This window comes from Pleurodeles waltl, chromosome 6, assembly GCF_031143425.1.
Source record: "Pleurodeles waltl isolate 20211129_DDA chromosome 6, aPleWal1.hap1.20221129, whole genome shotgun sequence".
NCBI lineage: Eukaryota > Metazoa > Chordata > Amphibia > Caudata > Salamandridae > Pleurodeles > Pleurodeles waltl.
In genome coordinates this window covers 348,713,644-348,735,073 of record NC_090445.1, presented here as the reverse complement: position 1 = coordinate 348,735,073, position 21,430 = coordinate 348,713,644, and positions in this window count along the sequence as shown.

Genomic DNA, 21,430 nt, shown 5'->3' with positions numbered 1-21,430 from the left:
AGGGCTTTCAGTGCTCCATTTCCTGGCAAATGGTTTCTTCCAAGTGACAGTGGGCTTGGTAGCAGGAATGTCACAGCCAATATTTTCAATCGTACTGGCAAGAGTTTTGTCTGCCCTGGTGAAACACGTGTGCAGCTACATAGCTTTCCCCCAGGTGAAAGATCTGACCACTGTGAAGGCCGGATACTATGCAATGGGGCATATCCCCAATATTTGTGGGGCGATTGACGGGACACATATTGGGTAAGTCTCCCACCCCACCAGAATGAACAGGTGTTCAGGAATCGTAAGAGTTTCCACTCACTGAATGTCCAAATGGTGTGCCTGGCGGACCAGTACATCTCCCACGTCACTGCTAAGAATCCTGGGTCAGTGCATGACGCCTTTATCCTGAGGAATAGCAGCATCCCAAATGTGATGGCCCAACTACAGAGGCACAGGGCGTGGCTAATAGGTGAGCCATGGTCTCCACCCACTGCATGTTAGTGTATGCCTTCAGGTGTCATCCCCATAGCATTGTGTGATGCTAAATGTTGATCTGCAATACTTGCAGGTGACTCTGGCTACCCAAACCTATCATGCTGCTGACCCCTGTGAGAAATGCCAGGACAGGGGCTGAGGAACGTTATGATGAGGCACATGGGTGAACCAGGAGGTTCATCGAGAGGACCTTCGGGCTCCTGAAGGCCAAGTTCAGGTGACTCCATCTGACAGGTTCCCTGTGCTACTCACTCGGGAAGGTCTTCCAGATAGTAGTGGCATGCTTCATGTTGCACAACCTTGCCCTCCGATGGCATGTATATTTTCTGCAGGAGGAGGAGACTGGAGATGGGGACAGTGAGGATGAGGAGGCATAGGATGAGGACAATGGAACATCAGTTATACGTCAATACTTCCAATGCGTAGGTGCAGTGTGTAGGATGTTGTGGAGTGATGGGAGTGAGGGTGAGGGTGTGTGATGGCATGGAGTTATGGGGGGTGAAAAGTAGTAAATAATGACTCACCAGTGTCCTGTCCTCCGGCTACTCCAGCGAGTCCCTCAGGATGCAGTAATGCCAAGACTTGCTCCTCCCATGCTGTGAACTGTGGAGGAGGAGGTGGGGGTCCACTGCAAGTCCTCTATATGAGAGGTGGTGCCTTGCTGCCATGGAATGTACCTTCCCCTCTAGGTCTTCTACCTCTTCCTGATGTCATCCCTTGTTCTTGGGTTGTGTCCCACGGCGTTCACCCTGTCCACGATTCTCCGACATAGCTCCATCTTCCTGGTAATGGATATTTGCTGTACCTGTGCTTCAAACAGCTGTGGCTCTACCCTGACTATTTCCTCCACCATGACCCTTAATTCCTCATGAGTGAAACGGGGGTGCCATTGTGGGCACATGGGTGTTGTGTGGTGTGTGTTGGTGAGAGTGTGTTGAGTAATGTGGTGGGGTGTTTAATGTGGGGTGTGTGAGGGATGTATGGGTGTATGTGATATGTGTGTCTAGTTGTCTCTGTGCTGTTCGTGTCATTCTACTGGCAGTAATTGTTGTTCACAGACGGTTGTGGGTAATGGGTTTTATAGTGCTGTGGGTGGGTGGGTGTGATGTGTGTATGAGTGTCAGGTGTGTGTTTTTATTATTGGCCAATGTAGTGCTGTTTTGTATGTGGGTGTCCATTCTGAGCGCTGCGGTATGCACTGCCAATGGTTTACTGCCATTGAATTCCCGCCATGGTGATTCGTGGGTCATAATGTGGTGGGCAATGTTTTGTTGGCGCCGCCACTTTAGCACTGACCTTTGGGCTGGTGGATTTTATGTATGTGGCTGTATTCTGTCGGATTGGTGTATGTGTGTCATAATATGGAGAACGGATATTCGCCACTGCAGCGGTATGTTGGTGGCCATCACCATGGCGGCAAGCAGGATTTACTGCCAATGTCATAATGAGGGCCATAATGTCGACTATGACAAGCACAGAATGTCAAAGGTAAGGTTAATAAGTGCAAACTTTGAATTTGGTAGTATAAGCCAATCATCAAATCTTTTTAACAGTAGTCATGATCTTGAAGAGCATCTTCGAAGTCATTGAATGGAAAGGACCTCAGGAAAGAGGCCACATCGTCAGATGTTAAATCGATGACAGGATAGGCAGACGGATCCACGGGCAGTAGTACGTAGTAAACTCTTGTGCAGGTCCACCTGCAGGAGTGACACTCTCTCAGTGCCAAAAATAGCCAGATCATTCACCAAGGGCGGCTCATAAGTGGCCTCACAAATCAGCCTTAGTCTCAAGGGTACACGACTGAGAATGAACCCTCATCGGGGACATCAGCAGTGCTTGGTCCACAGGAGGCACTGGCAGAACAGCCAGACACACTGAAGGCAAATATTCGAAAAGGCCCCAAACGCAGTGAAAGACTGGCTGCAGGCACCATAGGATTGGTCAAAATGACAATGACCTATCACGCTCCAACACTTCCAGCAATGGAGCATTAAAGAACTGAACCATGCATTCACAGCACAGTTGAGCTGGTGGTAGTGGCTCCCTTATTCCGCTTAGCTGGAAAGACATAACCATTGCGAATCAGAACCAACAGCAGTAGTATTCCGCTTATTAACGCCAAAATGATAGGAAAACCGCCAAACACACTTGAAAAGAGTGAATGGATGGTTGAAGGAATGACTCAGAAGGCTGTCTGGAAGATGGATACAAATCCAGACCAGACAGCCTTAAAGAAATGGACAATCTCCGCAGTGCTTGAAGCATTGAAAATTCTGGATACCAGCTCTCCAATGTGCTTGGGGAAGTTGATGTTTAATAGGGATTATATCTCGGCTGATGATCTTGCTATCTGGAGAGCATATATCTCTCTAGCAGATGTCAACGCAACTTGTTTTTGGAACAGAAGCACCTTTACTCTGCTCAGCTTGTCATAATTTACATTAGCAGTATCAATGTAAGGCCACATTTCTGATATTTTTATCTCTCGTGTGGGGGGAATAATACATGTCCACAAAACGTAATGACCATAGAGACTGATATTGCATAGGCAATTCCTGGTCGCATACCGCAACAGCTGTGGTCACTCAGCACCACATAACTTCCATTTGAAAGTACATGAAATGCTGGTTGAATCAAAGGGATGGGGATACCCTTCAGAAAACAGGCCAAATTCATGACCCCCGCATTGAAGAGGCTGTGAAGGGACACCTTTTTGCAGATCATTGAATGACTAACAGTAGTCTCACATTCGCTTCCGCTGAGAAAGACCTATGTTTTGCCGTTCAGACATTTGTATTCAAAGGGCAACTCCCACTCTTTTTTTAACATAGCTATCGCCTAACTGCTTGTATCTGCCCACAGCAAGATGTTTCAGGCATTTCAAAAAAAGAAAAGTGGAAATGGGCAGATTTATAATGCTATGTAGGAGCCATACTATTGATGGACTCTGCAACTGTGAAAGGCAACTTCTCTAACTTTTCTATGTGAGGCATAGTAAAACTAGCTTCCCTTCTAGCCGTTGTCTGTTGTTCCTTGGATAAATTAAAAGCAGCAAACAAGTCACTACTGTTAATGTACTTCCATGGAACGCGGCCATCTTTCAAAGTTTGTAATGTCCAAATTAACTGCATGATGGAACGCAGCTGACTTTGCCATTGATATAAAAGGGACATGTCTGTCTGAATTATATCTATCGCAGAAGATACTATTTTTGTCAGGGAATAAATCCTTTTGGACAGAGTGTTCATGCCGTTGTCAACAAGAGCTAAAGCCTTTTCAAAATTTTCTCTGTTTATCTGCCTCATACGTATAGCAGCTTCTATCCGAGAAAGCTTCCAGATCTCATTATATATGGCATAGATTAATCTTTTAGAGCGTGGCTTTCTAGGACCTAACAAGAAGTCCTGCAAGTTGATATCTTTGGAAAGAGTGTTAAAATGTACTTTCTCTGCAGCTAACATGTTAGTCTGTACCCACTGTTGCCACAGCTTACCCACACTGTATGTTGTAACTATACTTGTGAGTTGACCCGAGACAAAGCGAGGATCTGGCCAGCTAACCTTGAAACCCCCTGAGGAATTCACAAAATGTGCCTGACAACCATTTGTGTCTATTGACCAAATTAACCACCCTCCGAGATTGGAAAGTGAAGAGTTATAGGTACCAGCCTGAACCTTTGCATCTAGTTCTTCCTCAGTGACATTCAGGAAGGATTGCTAATTATTAAACTTTGCTGGTGTGGGGATACTGGGCACATTCATTTCCTTCATTTTTGCTAACCCCAAACAGGATGTCTACTGTGTCATTTAAAAAGATAATTTTCACAGGAATAAGCCATGCTCTAAATAAAGCTTCCCTACTGTGTATTTGCCAATCTTGTGTTCCCCATACACTATTTAAATCAATAGTGTTCTTCCAGTATTCATAACCTTCAACTGCAAGACGGGAAACAAAGGAAGCTGAATAAATCAGTTTTGTGTCATTTAGCAAAATTTTCCTAATTTTTGAAGGTGGTAACTTAAAATAATATGACTCTGGATTTTTTGTGTCATGCCCAGAAAAATAAGTAAATTTATCTGAATAATGTTTTGGGCTCCCCACGGGTGGAGTTGAATAGTGTTCCCATTATGTATATTTAAATATTGATCTATGTCTAGTTGCACAGTGCAGGTAGTACATTTCCCCATAATTCTTTATATTGGTGTATATATCATCACTTTCTTTCAAATACTGAATAGTCCTTCATTTCAGTTAACATTGAATCAACTGTCTGGACATCCCAATCATCAGATACAACACCAGGTGTAAATACATCAGTCATTGAAATTTTGAAGACATATGGAATTTGAATGACCTCAGTAGGCCCGTATATATCAAATGTAACTTTGTCCCACACAATCCCATCAGGAATCGGTACAGCTGAAATGTTCACAAGGGACAAGTCTCTTCGGACCTTATGTGAGACACAGGTTCAACAGAGGAGCGTTTAGGATGTTAATGACCATTTATATGGAAAAGGAAAACAGTCGCAAAACCAATCCATAGAAACAATGCAAAAAATGTCAAGCAGAACCATAAATAGTTCCATGGGTGAATTAAATAGTTATTTTTACACCATAGATACAGCTTACGTGTCTTTTAAACATTTTCAATCGCAAGATTGGATGAATCTGAAGAAAAGTCTTCAATGTCAATGAAGTAACCAGAAGCACTCTCTGCAAACATAGGAGCAGGTGCATTACCGGTGGATGGATCCACTTCACGTGGAGACTCATGGTAGATGATGTCGTCAGTTTGTGTTGTGTTGGTGTAGAAGACAGACAAATCTTGGATAGGTGTTTTCATTGAAGAGGTAACTGAAATCAGCAAGAGCACATTTTCTGCCCACCCCACAGTCGAGGTGGTATTCGTAGCATTGTTGGACGTGCTTGTGTCATCAGAAGTAGTGTTGCTATTTCTGCTTTGAAGAGGTATGTCCTGTTGGGTAGTGAGAGGGGACCATGAACTACCCAAGGGAGCTCTGGGTCTACTGTGCAGGATCGGCCACATGGTAAAGTTTGACGTTGTTAAAGGAAATTAATCTGTTTGCTTTTGATCCAGGCAACGGTGGTAGATTGAAAGTTCTGATGCCTTGTAATCCCAGCACTGGGACCGGTGCTTTGTAGGATGGACCGAATTCCTTCTTCACAGCGATCTTCACACAAACCAAATCCCCAACTTTAGGAATACAGCCAGCAGATGTTGTTGGTAAATCCCTTATTCCTAAAATGGCTGCACTGGTGGAAAAGGTGTATCTGCCCACACCAAACCAGGGCCATCAAGATCTGGAACATACATAGGTATCCCAAAGAGAACCTCATAGGGAGTTCATTCCCCCAAGGACCTTCTTGGCAGATTTTTCAGTCCTCTCTGGACCCCATATAGGGGATGAAGCCTACTGCATCCAGAACGTAATACTCTAACTGTTACGGACTGCTTTAGATCACGATTCCTCCTCTCCACGACTTCATTTCACTCAGGATGGTATGGTGAGGAGTAATGGAGTTCAACACCATTTGTCTTTATGGTGTCCCTGAATGCAATGGAGGCAACTAACTAATGCCCCCCGGAAGGCATTTACATTGCCCTGACTGGCGTGCAGAGATCATTTCAGGCTTTGGCCTCCTCATTGACGGCAGCCAGTGTCCCTTCATTCTCAGTCCTCCCTCCAGCTACCTGTGCCTAATCCCGCACCCCTCTCCTCACACCCATCCAAAGCACACAGTCAGACCATGACAACAGACATGGTTTGCAAAGACAAACACAGGCACCACAAGACTCACCACTGCCATACACACAGTCAACACACACATGCAGACAAAAGAACATCTATACCCTACACTGAGTCCCCACCACCTCCTTCCCCACAGAAACTTCACCACTCACACCTGCAATAAGCACATCAACAGTCCCAGATCCAGCCACAAGTCACCTATCATTCACCGCCACCACAAGAGCAGACCCTAATACATTGGTAGTCGTGGTGAGTGCACACTCACCACAACTACCAACACCCAAATGCAGTACATCCACCCTACCTGCAGGCACCACCCCAACAGACACTCACACATTCATCATGGCTTCTCTGTGCATCTGCACTCCCTCTCCTCCCAAAACACATAATTGCCTACACTGACCCACCCAACACACACCCAGCACACACATGAGTTCCACCCAGGCACCTGCACCCAAGGCACATCCAAAAACACACCTCACAACCATTCCCTCTCCCTCCACTCCCAAACCTTTTTCCCATGACTAACCTTGTGTCCCTAATAAACAATTCCTCAGAGAGTTTGTCCTGTTCCCTCCAATTCACCGAGCCCATACTTCCCCCAAGTGATCTGTTTCCCTCCCTAAGCCCAGTCCTCCTACCTCCCAGTCCTCCCATGCCCTTCCTTGTACAGCCCCTCCCCCTGCAACATCTGTGCCCCCCCCAAACCCAAGGTCACCCCTTTCCAAGTCAAAGTCCAGAGCCCCTCCCCAGAAACAAAGAACCAAACCCAAACCCCCCTGCACTAGCCAAAACCCAAGTTTAAGGACCCCCAAGCAAACCTAAGCCCCTACCCCTGCTACCCACCTCACCCATGAGATACCTGCCTGCCCCATTGATGACCCTGCCATGTGGAGGCCACTTTTCAGTCAGGAGTCAAGCTGGGGCCTTTACCACTGCCCAGTCTGCCTATGGTACTACCAGGATTTCAACAGGCCAGTAGGCCTGTGTTGTAAATAGTTTAGATATTTATATTTTTTATGATGTTGAATACATCTGCACCACAGCACCGTTGGTGTCGAGGTTGACATACTTGTCTTGCCTTTTTTTCCACATGTATGTGTTGTCGTTGTGTGACTCTGTGGAGTTGTGTATATGTTTTGTTGGTGACGGTGGTGTGTGTGTGTGTGCGTTGTGTTGTGTGTTTGGCATATTTATGTTGGCTGTGATGTGTAATGTTTGTTTGTGTGTGTGTATGTAGGTTTGTGTGCGAATTGGTATTGGTGTTTGTTTGTGAGTGTTTGGCCATCGGCATCCGTGCCAGGTGTGTATGTTGTTTGTGGATTTGTACTAATGACTTTCCTCTAGTGTGTGATAGGTCTGTGCACTTACGGATGTCTTCGTTGCTGTCGCTGGTTCTGGAGTTGTATTGTCAGCAGGAGCATAGGGAAGACTTCAAGTTCGAGTTCCATGGTGGCTGCGGACGTGTCTGTGTTCCTGAAGGTGAGTGTTCCCTTGTATAGTCTTCATTTCCACCAGAGTTTTAGTGGTGGCATGACCGCACCGGAAATCCTGGCAGTGTGCAACCTCGTAATACAATCGGCAGAAACATGCTCCCCGCCGGCCTGGGAGTGTATTGGCTGTGTTCCGATAGGAACACTGCCATGGTCATAATATGGAGGTCCTCTCAGGTGGGTCCATGGCGGTGCGAGCGCCACTACTGGCTTGGCGGTCCGGGGACTGACAAACTCATATTGAGGGCCAAGTGTCTTCACTACACTTGTACAATACTCCAGAGTCTTAAACCATGCAGGGTCTGTTGACCAACAACCGCGTGGGCAATTTTATGCACAAAGCGCCACACACAATTGAAGTATGACGACTTCTCTACATACATCCTTTGGAGTATGCACACTCCCTAACAACTACAATGGAGTACGGAAACTCCCTAATTCTCTCAAACATCACAATTCACTTGCGTCTTGCTTATGCAGTGCAAGCGCAAAACCTAACTCAATCACAAATCACACTAGGAACAATGGGAACATTTTCAAACAAGCATATTTCAAAATTTAAAACTTTTTTATCAAACATTGGTAAAACCAAATCTCCAAATTCTTTCTAAATGACACATAACCCCCTTCATGAAACGTAACCATAACTAATCCCACTAATGAGACATAACCATCCTCTGTTGCTACTAGATTTGTGGGCATGCCTTGCCTTATACTTGTTATTTATAAGATGACAGGGATAGGGTAACCATCCATTACCCTTAGGGGTCGACACAGACCTTTGGACTCAGCTAGAGATGAGATGATTAACAAAAATGAAATCAAATCAATGAACATCATCCTTTCACAATGAAGTCAGTAACTTATACACACCATGACCCATGTGGCTATGAATGAATCACCACATCTAATTTAGTAAAATTTCACAATTTATTGCTCTTTAGATTACAATTGTAAGTTCATAGAAAATCATACTAAGCTCTAAGATCAAATAAAGAATAACCAATAAAAGAATAAGCATTGGCATAATTAGTCACATTTAGTTTAACACAGGTGAATAACAATCAATTAATTTAGTAATTTATTTAGAAGTGACATCCTAACTAACCTCAATTAGACAAGCATGTTTGGACATATATGCAAAAAGAGAAAAACAGACAAAAACAATAATTTAGAAAAACATCCAGCTATAGTGCTAATCATAACAGCAGTTGGGTTTCTAAAGAAAAATTAGAAAACCAGGAAAAGACAAATGCGCATTTTATACCTCTCTTGAATGGATTGGAAGCACTAAAGTCATCATCAGCAGAGCATCTTCTGATCTTCTTGCAGGAAAACAGTACAGTAATATCTGGCCTTAATGCATTTGCACTATCAATGGCAATAAGCTAAAACACAACACATGAGAAAGTACAACTGAACACCACCAGAAACAGGGAAGACCTTGAACTAACCGTTACATCACCTAATTTTGTTATATTAAACTCCTAGAAAGCAACTACACATCATTTTATTGGTCGGTCTAAGAGGTGGTTTAGATCAGAACCAATGGTAGTTTCTTCACGTTCCAAAAGTATCCTTCTTTATTTTCCATGTTCAGAACAAATTAAAGAATGCTTGGAGAAACATTTCTTTCTGCGTTAATAATTTTCCATTGCCTTTTACACGAAACATGACATGAGGCCTTTTAAAAGAAGCATTAAACAATTAGCATAAAACATTTAAAATATAATTTATTAGCCAGTTATTTATTATCATGTCGACATAGATGTATGGCTGCCACCAGAGTAGCCATGTTTTCTAAAGCACACGTTATTGCAAAACACACGTTTTCAGCATTACACATTTTAAACACATTATTTCATTTTGTTACACAGTCTAGTCTCTCCAAGGGATCCTTTGTGATGGGAAGAATGTCACGGGGACAGGGATTGGAGGGAAGGGAAGCAAGGGTGGTTATAGGGGTGAGTATAAGAAGGTAGGCGGGGGTTGGTCTCTTCCGTGCAAGCGATTGTGCAGTTGAGGTTGGCCAGGTAGGGTTGGTTGAGGAAGTTAGGCCAGTAGTGTCATGGAGGGAGGCCGTGACCTCGAGGCGGTTTGCGCTGCATTGTACGTGCTCAGGGAAGCCAGCCGCATGGACCTGCTCAGACCTACTGTAACCTATGGCTGTCAGTGTGGCCGCGGCCATCGCCGCGTGTCAATAGCCAAGCAGAGGCAAGATGATGCGGAAATCAGTAGGGGGTGGCGCTGCAGTGTGTACACCCCCCTTCCTCCCAGAGTTGTGCTAGGAATGTGGGGGGCGTTGGTGATGGACAAGAGTGGGAGGGGTTGGTGAGCCAGGGCCTTGTGGAAGTCGTGAAGGAAGGTGCAGGGCAAGCCCCTGGGAGTGGTGTGACCAAATCCCTGGAGCAGGAGCAACAGGGCCCACAGGGGAGGCGTCCAGGGAGGACAAGTGGGGTAGATATGTATACCGGCCAGGCAACTGGGGCCCCTAAAAAAGTGAAGAAAGCTAGACAGGAAGCAGGGCAGAGCACAGAGCAAGGGGGCACAGGAAAAGTAGTGCACAGCGCAGGGGGGTGAGCAGGACAGCTATGTCAGACAATATGGAGGTGGCTGGTGCCAGAGGGGGTGGAGCACAAGAGAGCCGGGCAAGCAATGAGGTGCCCTTAGATTGGGCGGTGGGGGACATTGAGACCCGGATCAGGGAACATCACAGGCTTGTGGTAGAGACAGAGAACTGATGGGCCAAGTTGTGCAGGGACAGGGAGGAGTGTTAAGGCAAGGAGGGAGAGCTTAAGAGAAAGACAGGCTTGGTGAGCATTGCACAGCCAGTAGACATAGATTAGCAGGGCCAAGAGCTAGGCAGTGGGGTATGGGTGCCAAGAGTTGGCACAGGAATGCAACAGGAGGCCAGTGAGGCCGGAGGGTTCAGCAGCACAAGAGCCACACATGGCAGCAGCGGTCAGGTGTTGCGCGGAGAGGAGATGCCAGCAGGTGAGGCTAGTAGAAAGGTGGCGCACCCAATGGGGGGCAAAACAGCCTCTGGACGTTGGTCCTAAAAACTAGGGGTGGGCCTTCTGCGGCCTTCCCTACAGCTGGGGATCGCAGAAGTGAGCGATGACATGGATGTGGAAGATGTTGTGGACATTGATTCTGAAGGAGACAGTGATGAGCGGGAAGCTGGGGAGATTTGAGACACAGAGGTGAGCAAAGGGAATGGGAGGGACGGGGTGCAGGAGCGGTGCAACCCCATCTTCATTTTCTGTATTGCAAGAATCAATGTTGGGAGAAAAGGCGCATATGGAGGCAGAGAAAGACGATCAGAGACATGGTCACAAGAAGGTTCGAGAGGCAGACCAGGGCTACAAGGTAAAAGGGAGTGGTGACCGGTGTGGGGTACAGCTCAAGGCAATTTAGGCGTGCCCCATTTTAAGTCCATCGAGGTGCAGGATGAGTCCATTCATGCAGAGCCTGGGGCGGAAGTGGCTGTTAGTATGCAGACAGGTGCGCCAATGGCTCAGGAGGGAGTACTGGCAGTTGGGGAGGGGACTAAGGATGCTGGGGCAGATTTGAATGGTGACACGCAGAAAGGGAGTGGACCCAAAAAGCGCCTCCCGTATATGGGCTTGGCAATGCCGTTGGTGTCCCATGTGGGGGAAAAAACTAAGAACTGGATATAGAAACATAAATATGTTGATGTTTTTAAGCTGCTTTATAATGAGATACAGGCAAAGGAGGGGTCAAAAGAAGAAGAGTGAAAGTTAGCTTGCAGGCCGAGGATGCCCATAAGAATTGAACATCAGCGTTCCTTATTTATGCCAGCATTTATTGTGACAAATACACTGGCCATTGCGCTTTTTAAGTATATGGACATCATTTGTGACACACAGATGCATTTCGGGGGTTTTGCATGGTAGAGTTATGACGAGGAGCTTAGGGCGTGGGTGAGCGTCAACCCAGACAAACCTTGGGGGGATGTGGACTCCGAACTATGGATGCAATGGATGCCGTTGTCCCATTCAGCTGCATCGACGCATGAAGCAAGTGGGCTGCCAGTGATTTACAAACCTTTTCAACCCCGTCCCGCCCGAGGGGGGGGGGGAAATTATTCAGCAAGCTTCAGTTCCCAGTGGGGGAGCCTGTTGGAATTTCAACAAAGGCTTCTGCTGAAGGCACCCTTGTAAATTTAAACATGAGTGATCTAAATGCAGATGGAGGCACCTGGTCTTGCAGTGTTTCTCACTGTACAGCCCTGCGGAACAGTGGAGATCTACCCAGGGTCGAGGGACGCAGGGCTCTCCTTGGCCAAAGGGCTCCTACACCAATTGAACTGGCCAAATTGCTGCCCTGGCTTCTCAGGTACCCCGATAGGGATGTAGCGAGGACATTAGAATTGTGTTTCAATGAAGGTTTTAGGGTGGGCTATCAAGGACCACAAGGAAAAAGATTGACTGACAAGGGAGTTACCAGGAGTGGTTGTTGAAAAATTGAGAAAGGAAGTCACGGAACGGTGGATTGTGGGCCCCTTTTATGAGTGACCTATGGAGGATCTAATGATTTCACCTTTAGGAGTGGTGCCACAAAAGAAAGAGGGGGAGTTTCGGATCATCCATCATTTGTCATGGCCTGAGAGGGCATCAGTGAATTATCTCCTCATGCCTGAAGACATGCAGGTGGTGTATGCGTCAGTCGATGATGTCATTAGGCTGGTGTGCAAGTGTGGTAGGGGTGCGGAGCTGGCTAAGTGTGACATCAAGGCGGCTCTTGCCCATTCACCCTGAAGAATTCCCATTGCTAGGCATGCAGTTGGATGGGGCTATCTATGTGACAGGGTCCTCTCCATGGGTCGTGCGATTTTCTGTGCTTTGTTTGAGGTGTTCAGTACCTTTCTGCAGTGGATGTTCACGAAAGTGAGTGGCCATAGGGCAGTGTCACATTACCTGAACAATTTTCTTTTTGTAAGTGAGGCAGAATCTGAGGCATGTGGCAGGGCGTTGCAGTGTTTTGAACAGATGGCCTGGACATGGGAGTCCCTCTGGCCCCGGAAAAGACTGAAGGCCCTAGTATCACTCTGACTTTCCTAGGCATTGAATTGGATACAGTAGCACTCGTAACATGGCTGCCATCGGAAAAGTAAAAGAAATTGTGGCTTTTCTTCAACGTCTTCGTTTGCTGCATAAGTTTGAGTTGAGGGTGGCACAACAGCTATTGGGTTTTCTCAATTTTGCTTGCATGGTGGTGCGAGGTGGCAGGACTTTTTTGCTGACGCATGGGTTTGGCTATGTCAGGTGCATCACTACCTCATCACTGGATTCGGATGTCCATGAGTTTGAGGGAAGACATCAGGGTCTGGGAGATGTTTCTCAGTTCAATGGGGTCTCCATGGTCTTTTGTGAGGAAGACACGGTGTGGCAGGTGCAGATCTTTTCTGATGCGGCAGGAACGGCAGGTTTCGGTCTGTTTTGGGATGGCAGATGGTGCACGGAGGCGTGGCCTCAACAGTGGCTGTCACATGGCAGGAGCATAGCTTTCCTGGAATTGTTTCCGTTGTTGGTGGCGCTGGCGGTGTGGGGTGGTAAACTCGCCAACAGGACATTGATGTTTCATGTGGACCACCTGGCTGTGGTGGAATTGGTGAACAAATAGAGAGCAAGGGATCTCAGAGTGTTACGACTGTTAAGGCGTTTTGTTCTTCACTGTCTGACTTTTAATATAATTTTTAAGGCAGCCCATATTCCTGTGGTTAATAATTCCATTGCAGATTCCCTATCTCGTTTACAGTGGCAACGATTCCGTACATTGGCACCTGGCGCGGGCGAACACAAGACAGTGGTCCCGGCTGACTTTTTGGAGTGGGGGCATGATGGTCATTTGGTTCGTGGAGCAGTCCTTAGCAGAATCCACTCAGAGGAGTTACAGCATGGCATGGTTGGAGTTTCTGTCTTTTGAAGGGATGGCAGAGCAGTGCTGGCATCAGGAGCAGAGCACAATTGAGACGCGTGCGATAAGCTTTGTGTTGTTTTTTAATACAAAAGGTCTGTCACCGGCAACGATTGGGGGCAAGTTAACTGGCGTCTCTTTTTATGGAAAGTTGTTTTTTGGTCATGACCCAGTGAAGGATGACCTATTGGCGAAAATGCTCAAAGGGTGGGGTAAGGAAAGGGGAACGAGTTCTGTGGTAAGGGAGGCCATCACGTTTGAATTATTGTGCGAAGTGCTACATGTATTGGTGGTTTGTTGCACAGATAGTTATGAGTTGGCTTTGTTTCGGTTGTGAATGATATGAATGTTCTTTGGGGCATTTCGGGTGACTGAGCTGTTGGGGGTGGGGAAAGCCGTGGGAGTGAAGCATGGGGAAGTGCGATTGGAAGTGGACAGGTTGGGCCTATGGTTGTGCAAGTCTAAGACACATCTGCTTGGAAGGGGTAAATGGGTGTGGTAGCGCAAAGGTGGGGATGTGTCAGTGTGCCCGGTTGGTGAATGGGGGGATTTCTTGATGCAGGAGGTCATTGGGTACAAGGGTGTTTTTTGGCCATGTGAAGGGGGCAAGGCTTACGGCGTTTCAATTGTTGGCTGTGTTACGTATGGCGCTGTGACAGGTGGGACGTCAGGGGGTAACTTTGGTACTCACTTGTTCTGGATTGGGGCAGCAACTGCGGATGCGCGCCTGGGGTGGGATTGGTCACAGATTAGGCGGATTGGAAGGTGGCGTTCACAGTGTTGTGAGTGGTACGTGAGAACATGAGCGACTTTGGTGGGGTTGCAAGAAAGGGGGGGGTTCAAGAAGACTGGAGGAAAAGGTGTGGTGGGGGGGCACGTTTTCCCTGTTTTGATATTTTTCTCTCTTCACAGGGTGTGTGCAAGGCCCTGGGAGGTCAAAGGTGGTCACTTGGCTGGTTGGCCACTCTTTCATTCATTGGGCAACGAAATATGCGGAAAAGCAGATTTATGGATGCTCTCTTGGACTACTGAGCAGCCGTCATGAGGTTTTATGGGGGGGGGAGAGTGTGGAAATTTGCTGCATTTTATTACATCCATGTTGCCTAAATGGGGTTGCCCGGATGCATTATTGCTTCATTTGGGGGAGAATGACTTGGTACAACTCTCTGGGCTCACCCTACTACAATACATGCAACAAGACTTAGATCTCCTTTGGAGGACAATGGCAGGAACTTGTTTGGTGTGGACTGAGTTGGCGCCCAGGCGAATGGAAGGGGGTGATGAAACATGGGGTGATGAAGAGGTCAAGGAGGAAACTCAATAGAGCCATGAGGGTTTTTTACTGGGCACATGGCATAAAGGTGTTGACACACAAAGGGATTAAGGAGGAGGAGGCGGCACATCTCCATAATGTTGGGGTACATTTGTCAGTCTTAGGCAATGCATACTACAGCATGGATTTGCGATTCTTTCTGGGATACCTGTGGGGGGAAAACGTATGGTGCAGAGATTTGGTGTGAAGGTGTTGCAGTGGTTTCACTGGTGAGGCAGCAAAACACCTTTCGGGTTTGTGCTGGGTGGCAGTAGATGGGGAAGGGTGGAGTCACATGCAGGCCTGGATACCCTTCCGGGTGGGTGGGGAAGCAGGTAAAGAATGACAGTGTGGGGGATGTCCATATTAAGCAGGGTATGAAAGGAAGGTGTGGAGAATAGGTGAATGAAGGTGGAGCATGGGTGAACAAAGTATATTAGGGAATGAAATGGAAGACTAAATCATGGGCGTTTCATAAGGGGTGGTGCGGAAAAGAAACTGGGAGATTGGAATGTTTTAAAATTGTTCAAACGTTTTGTTGGAAATGTTTTTTATTAATTGCAACCCTGTCCTAATTAGACTATTTTGGAGAGTGAGGTTTAATTATGTCACAATGATGTTTACGCCCCAACAGAAGCATAGTCTTGACCACTGAAACAGGTAACCAAGGCTCTTCTAATCCCACATTTCTTCTTCTTACGAACTGTTTTAATCTCCTAATTGTGGGGTGAATAAGAGTGGCATCCACATATGCTTTCAAAGCACATAAACACAATGCCATTGGCCCAAAATACTTTCGTCACAAATCAAATCTTCCTACGTCCAACCTCTTGCTTTGTGTTCAAAATTAGCTCTTTGAAGGAGGGAGGGGTGCATTTTTGGGTTATTTTTGTCACTGCAGCTGTTACAGCGATCCTTATGTTCCTTTGCAAGATGGACAACTGACAGCTATCCCTTAGTGGAATCCCTTGACCTTGTGGAAATGGGAGTTAAGGTGTTTCTTGGTTATATGTTCAGTGCGCACTTGGGGATGAATTGTCCAGTCCCCTTATATATTAGTCATTCTAATTGCCCACTGTAAAAGGGCTCACTTTGTAGACTTTAATGAAAATGAAGGCAAAATCAAGGCAGCCCTGATTAGAAGGTGCACAATGCAGATTACACATAGCTGTCTGCTCAGCTAATTTAAAGTCCTGGTTGTCTCTGTTAAACATCAGTCTACATTTCCCTTAAATTATCACACTTATCCTGGTGCCAAACCACACTTTAACTGACTGATTACCTCAAACCCAGTGACACCCACCACAACACCACTGGATGGTGACTGTACAAGATTGTGTTCCTGTTTCAAATGTGGAAACAACTGTACTTCCCTTAAAGGGAAATCGTTTTTCTATCCTCACAGTCAGCATGAACCTAAACCCCTGTTGGTGAGCAATGCCTTTGTGTGATTGATGGTAGGTCTTCCGTTCAAGGTTAAGGGCCCAGCCTCATCAGTTTTTGCAGTCAAGAATATTGAGAACAAGTATTAACTGCGGTGGACTTTCCTCTACCACTATTGGCTACTACTGCATCCCGTTGTGACTTATGGGTCTTTGGACACTGAGTTATGCACTGAGTTATAAACTTTAAGTGGATAAAGTGGAGCCATTTTACTAGATAAATTGAAAAAAACTTACCAGACCATTAAAAACAATTATCATAACTATCTTCATGATGACACTAAATTCAACTGGAATTGTCTCCAACATAGTCACCTAAATGTAAATAGATCAATATGGATGCAATAGAAATAATTTGTGACTGTTAAAGGATAGCTGCTTTAATTCCTTGTTTATTTACCTGACATTTGTAAGGAAAAGGATGGACAGGAAAGGATACATGTTGGACACTTTACCACTGCTAACCAGTGCTAAAGTATTTGTGCTCTCTCCTTTGAACCTGGTAAAATTGGCTTACACACATATATATTCACAAGGATGCCAGTGTCTCAGCATACAATGACAAGCACTCCAGAATACTGTGCTCAAGATATTTCTTGTAACTGTACACCCTCAACCTGCTGTTAGAGGGGCATAAAGACTGCTGGGGCTCTAGAAAGAGGGGTTTGCCAAATACGTTTTTATGCCAACCTGCCTTTTTTTACATTTCATTAGAAACAGTCCTGTGTCTAGTGGAATTTCTGCACCCCGAAGAGTGCAGATTTGGGATAAATCCCCCACTGGGGGGGCTGAAAGAGTGTGAGCTCTTTAGCAGTGGAGTTATGATCTGATTCCTCACAGACCAGGCCAAAATTGCTGGCATCCATCCCTCCTTGGATGGGCTGGCTGGGGGTAAATACCCCAATCGACCCCCCCCACCCCCCACCTCCCACCTAAGAAATAAAAACTGCATGAGTCCTTGTTGGGTGAAGTGAGCTATAGCAAATGTCTTCAGCAGCCCTTCCTAACTTTGAAATTCTTTGGTGGCTAGTGGGTCCGTCTCTGCTAGGAAAGTGCTCTCCTGTGGCAATCCCTGAGCAAGGATCTAATAGGGAGAGGCATCATTGAAAATGTGAGAATCTCCCCTTTGCAATGACAATACTTTGGTTGTGTGATTGGTGCTGGGAAGCCTGGGCTGTGTCCCCAATCACTGAACACCACCTTTAAATTAAAATCACTTGCACACTTCCATACACAGCCTCGTCATCTCACTCACCACACTACATTAACTTTAACTCGCCCCTGTACCATGCACTATATTCTGGCAAACAATAATATTTATAATGTCATAAGTGTTTTATTTACTGCAATGATTTCACATGCTATAAGTTTGGTAACATCCAAGGGTATAGTTTGTATATAGAGAAGGAGTGAGTTATAGTTAATGTAGTGTGGCGAGTGAGGTGACAAGACTGTGTACCGAAGCTCGTGAGTCATATTTATTATTACGGAGGTGTGAAAGTATAAATGTGAGTTATAAGTATGACATAGTAATGTGAAAGTGGTGTGTATGGGATAATTTCAACAGATAAGTATAAGTTTTGAATTTGTTATGGTTGTGTAGCTGAATATTTGTTTGGCACAAATAAGAAAATAAATGTGTAAGTGGTGAATAAACCATGCACTTAAGAGATACCTTAGAATTCCTCATGTTTGAGGAGTTTAATTTGGGTTTCTATACCAAACTTGTATAACGTTTTTCTAACTATACCTTATATTTGACCTTTGTTTTTTTGTGAATTTCAACAGTTTTTATGTTAGTAACATTTTTGTATTTTCTGTCCAGTTTAGTTGAGTGGAGTGGAGTGTTATTAAGTGAAGTGTGGTCCAATATAGTGGTGGATTATATTATAAAGTGTACTCTGGCACAGTATATTGTGGTACAGTGGAGAGGAGTAAAGTGGAATGAGCTTTACTAGAGTAGCTTATAGTGAAATGGCATACAGCCAAATGGAATAGAGTGGAGTTGAATACATTGGAGTGGCATACAGTGAACTCATAGACAATAGAGTGGCGTTTATTGGAGAGGCATAGAGTGTAGTAGTGTACATTGCAGCAGTATACAGTGGGATACCGTAAGGTGGAGTGTGGTAAAGCAGATTTAGGTCCTGTAAATGTCATAGAGTATACTCACATACACTGTAGTGGTGTACAGTGGAGTGCTATACATTGAAGTGTTGTAAAGTGTAGGGGCTTATATTGAAATATTGTCTGCTGAAACAGAGCACAGTGGAGTACCATACAGTGGTTTGTGGTATACTGGAGTGGTGTAAACTGAAATAGCCTACATAGGCGTGGGGTGTACTGGTGTGCTTTTAGAGTGGAATGCGGTACAATTGAGTGGTGTACAGTGGGCTCCTGTAAAGTGGAGTGTGGTAGAGTGTGGAGTTCTAAAGTTAAGTTAAGAAATATTTTATTAGTTAATCAAAACATAAAACATCTGATCATAGTATATAATTCTGAGAAAAGGCAGACCTGTTTAACAATACCAAAAGTATTCTTGCCCTTTCGCCCACCCACCTGCATTTTTAAAGCCTCGCAATTGACACACAAAACTATTGCACTAGATAAAGTGCAATGCAAAAGTGTCAAGCAAACACCCATATACTAAAACGCAATAATGATAAAAACACATCATGTTAAAAATGCCTGGTACCCACAGACAATACTTATGTAGAGGTCGTCCTGTCCACCACATTGTTACTTCACTGTGTCTGATGGGCTAGGGACAAACGTTAAATAGGATACTTTCCAAACTTTAATTAGTTTTATCTGAGAAAAGGCAGACCTGTCTGTCAGTACCATAAGTATACTTGCCCATTAGCCCACCCATACCCATCTTTAAGTCCTCACAGTTGGCATACAAGACTGTTTTACTGATATTAATAAAGTGTAGTACGAAGGTGTCAAGCAAACACCCAATCCAAACACAATCATAATAAAAATGTCCAATGCCCCGGGACAGCACTAATGTAAAATACGTCCTAGCCATCACTTAATTACTTCATGATGCCTAAAGGGCTGGGGACAGATGTTAGATAGGGTAGTTTCCCAACTTTATCCAATTTTATCTTAAAAAGCATCCCTGGACATATAGAATGTTTGTCAGGGAGGAAAACATCTCCTATTCCATTGACCTTAAAAGCTGAGATGAAAATATCTGTCTGAACAACTCCTTCTCCTTTATTAATGAGAGCGGGATGGGGAAACCAAGGAGGCAAAAAATCTCAGAAACTGGACTAGTCTAATGTTTAACATGTCATTGCTTGGGTCAAGTGCTGTCATGATGGCTGGCCTACAGGATCGGAATCCTAGGGCATTGAATTCCCTTCTCAGTAATTCCCTTCTCTGGCTGGCCAGGACTGGAGATATACAGACCACATGGGTCAGCGTCTCCCTAGTCTGATGGCACAGCCTGCATTCCTGGGACTCAGTCACAGCATCCTATTTCCATTCCGTTAGGAAATCAAGGGTTGGAATGTCTCCCAATGTTAGCCATAAAAGGATCTGCTTGGTTTTCAGGGATAGAGGGGTAGACAGGATGGGTGATTCCTTACCTAGTTTATATGAATTTGAAACCAACCATCCGTGTGACCGTTTGGATAGCACTTCCATATCTTCTAAATAGCTTAGGATTTTAACTGATATATTAACTGCTTTCCTAAAAATTGGGATAGACGATGTATTACCCCATAGGTCACCGAGCTCCAGCTATGCTAGGATTTTTATCCAAGTGCTCCTTAAAGCTTCTGTTACCCCTCTCAAGATTGATTTCCTGCTACACTAAATTGGTTAAACTCCCTTTAGTGGTAAGACGTAATTTATAACAACCTTTGAAAAAATGCTGCTGGCCTGGCCAGTGATTGCTTTACTAAGAAAAATTCTAGTCTAACTTGGGCCGGTGAGGCCGATCTAGGTGACCGAAAAACGTATTTATATGATTTAACTATTAACTTATCTAACAAGACTTTCTCCACCCCCTCATCATTTCTGTACCATAAGAAAGTATTGGGAGTAATTTAGCTCTCATTATCATGGTCATTGGCTTAGGAGGGTGCCCAAGGATTGACTTTGCTAGGTTTCTAACGCATGATTTAGAGCTTGTGCCTTCTCCCTTATCACTTCCCCATGGCTTGCAAACTTACCATTTGAGTTAATCCTGACCCACAGGTATATGTATGTTGCCATTTCCTCAATACACTGCCCATTCAGTTGCCATTTACAATGTAATGTGGGTTTATGGTCAAAGGTGATTATTGTAGTTTTACCTTGATTTATTTCCAGGTCATTGGCCTGCACATACCCTCCTAAGCTGTTCAGGAGTTTTTGTAAGCCTACTCTAGAGTTTCTAAACCTCAACAGATCATCTGCATAAAGCAGGTTGGATATTTGGCGACCACCAAGGGTTGGGGGGTGGGCTGGCTGATTTTCTAAAACTGGAGACAGATCTGCTATATATAGTTTGAAAAGAAGTGGAGCTAGCACACAACCCTGCTTCATACCGGTTGTGGTCTTGATGGGCCTGGATAAGTAGGAACTGTCCCCATGTTTGATTTTTACCCAGGTGTTAGAGTAGAGCATAATGATGGCATTCAGTAGGTTTGACGACAGCCCCCATTGCTGTAATTTTGCCCACAATTCATCTTGAGGAACTCAGTCAAAGGTGGCTTTGAAGTCTATAAAACACATGTAGAGCGGCGTCCCCTAGCCGTTGCTATGTTGATTATCAAACTCAATGTCATAAGATTGGTTAATGTGCCCTGCTTCTTAGTAAAGCTGGTTTGGTTAATGAGGATCCTACCATTATCTGCAACCCACAGTTATAAATGCTACAGAATTCCTATGGAATAGTATTTGAGGTCCACATATAAAAGGGCGATTAGATTATAGTTAGAAAGTAAGGAGGCCTTCCCTCCCTTATAAATGGGATGAATTATTGAGCACTTCC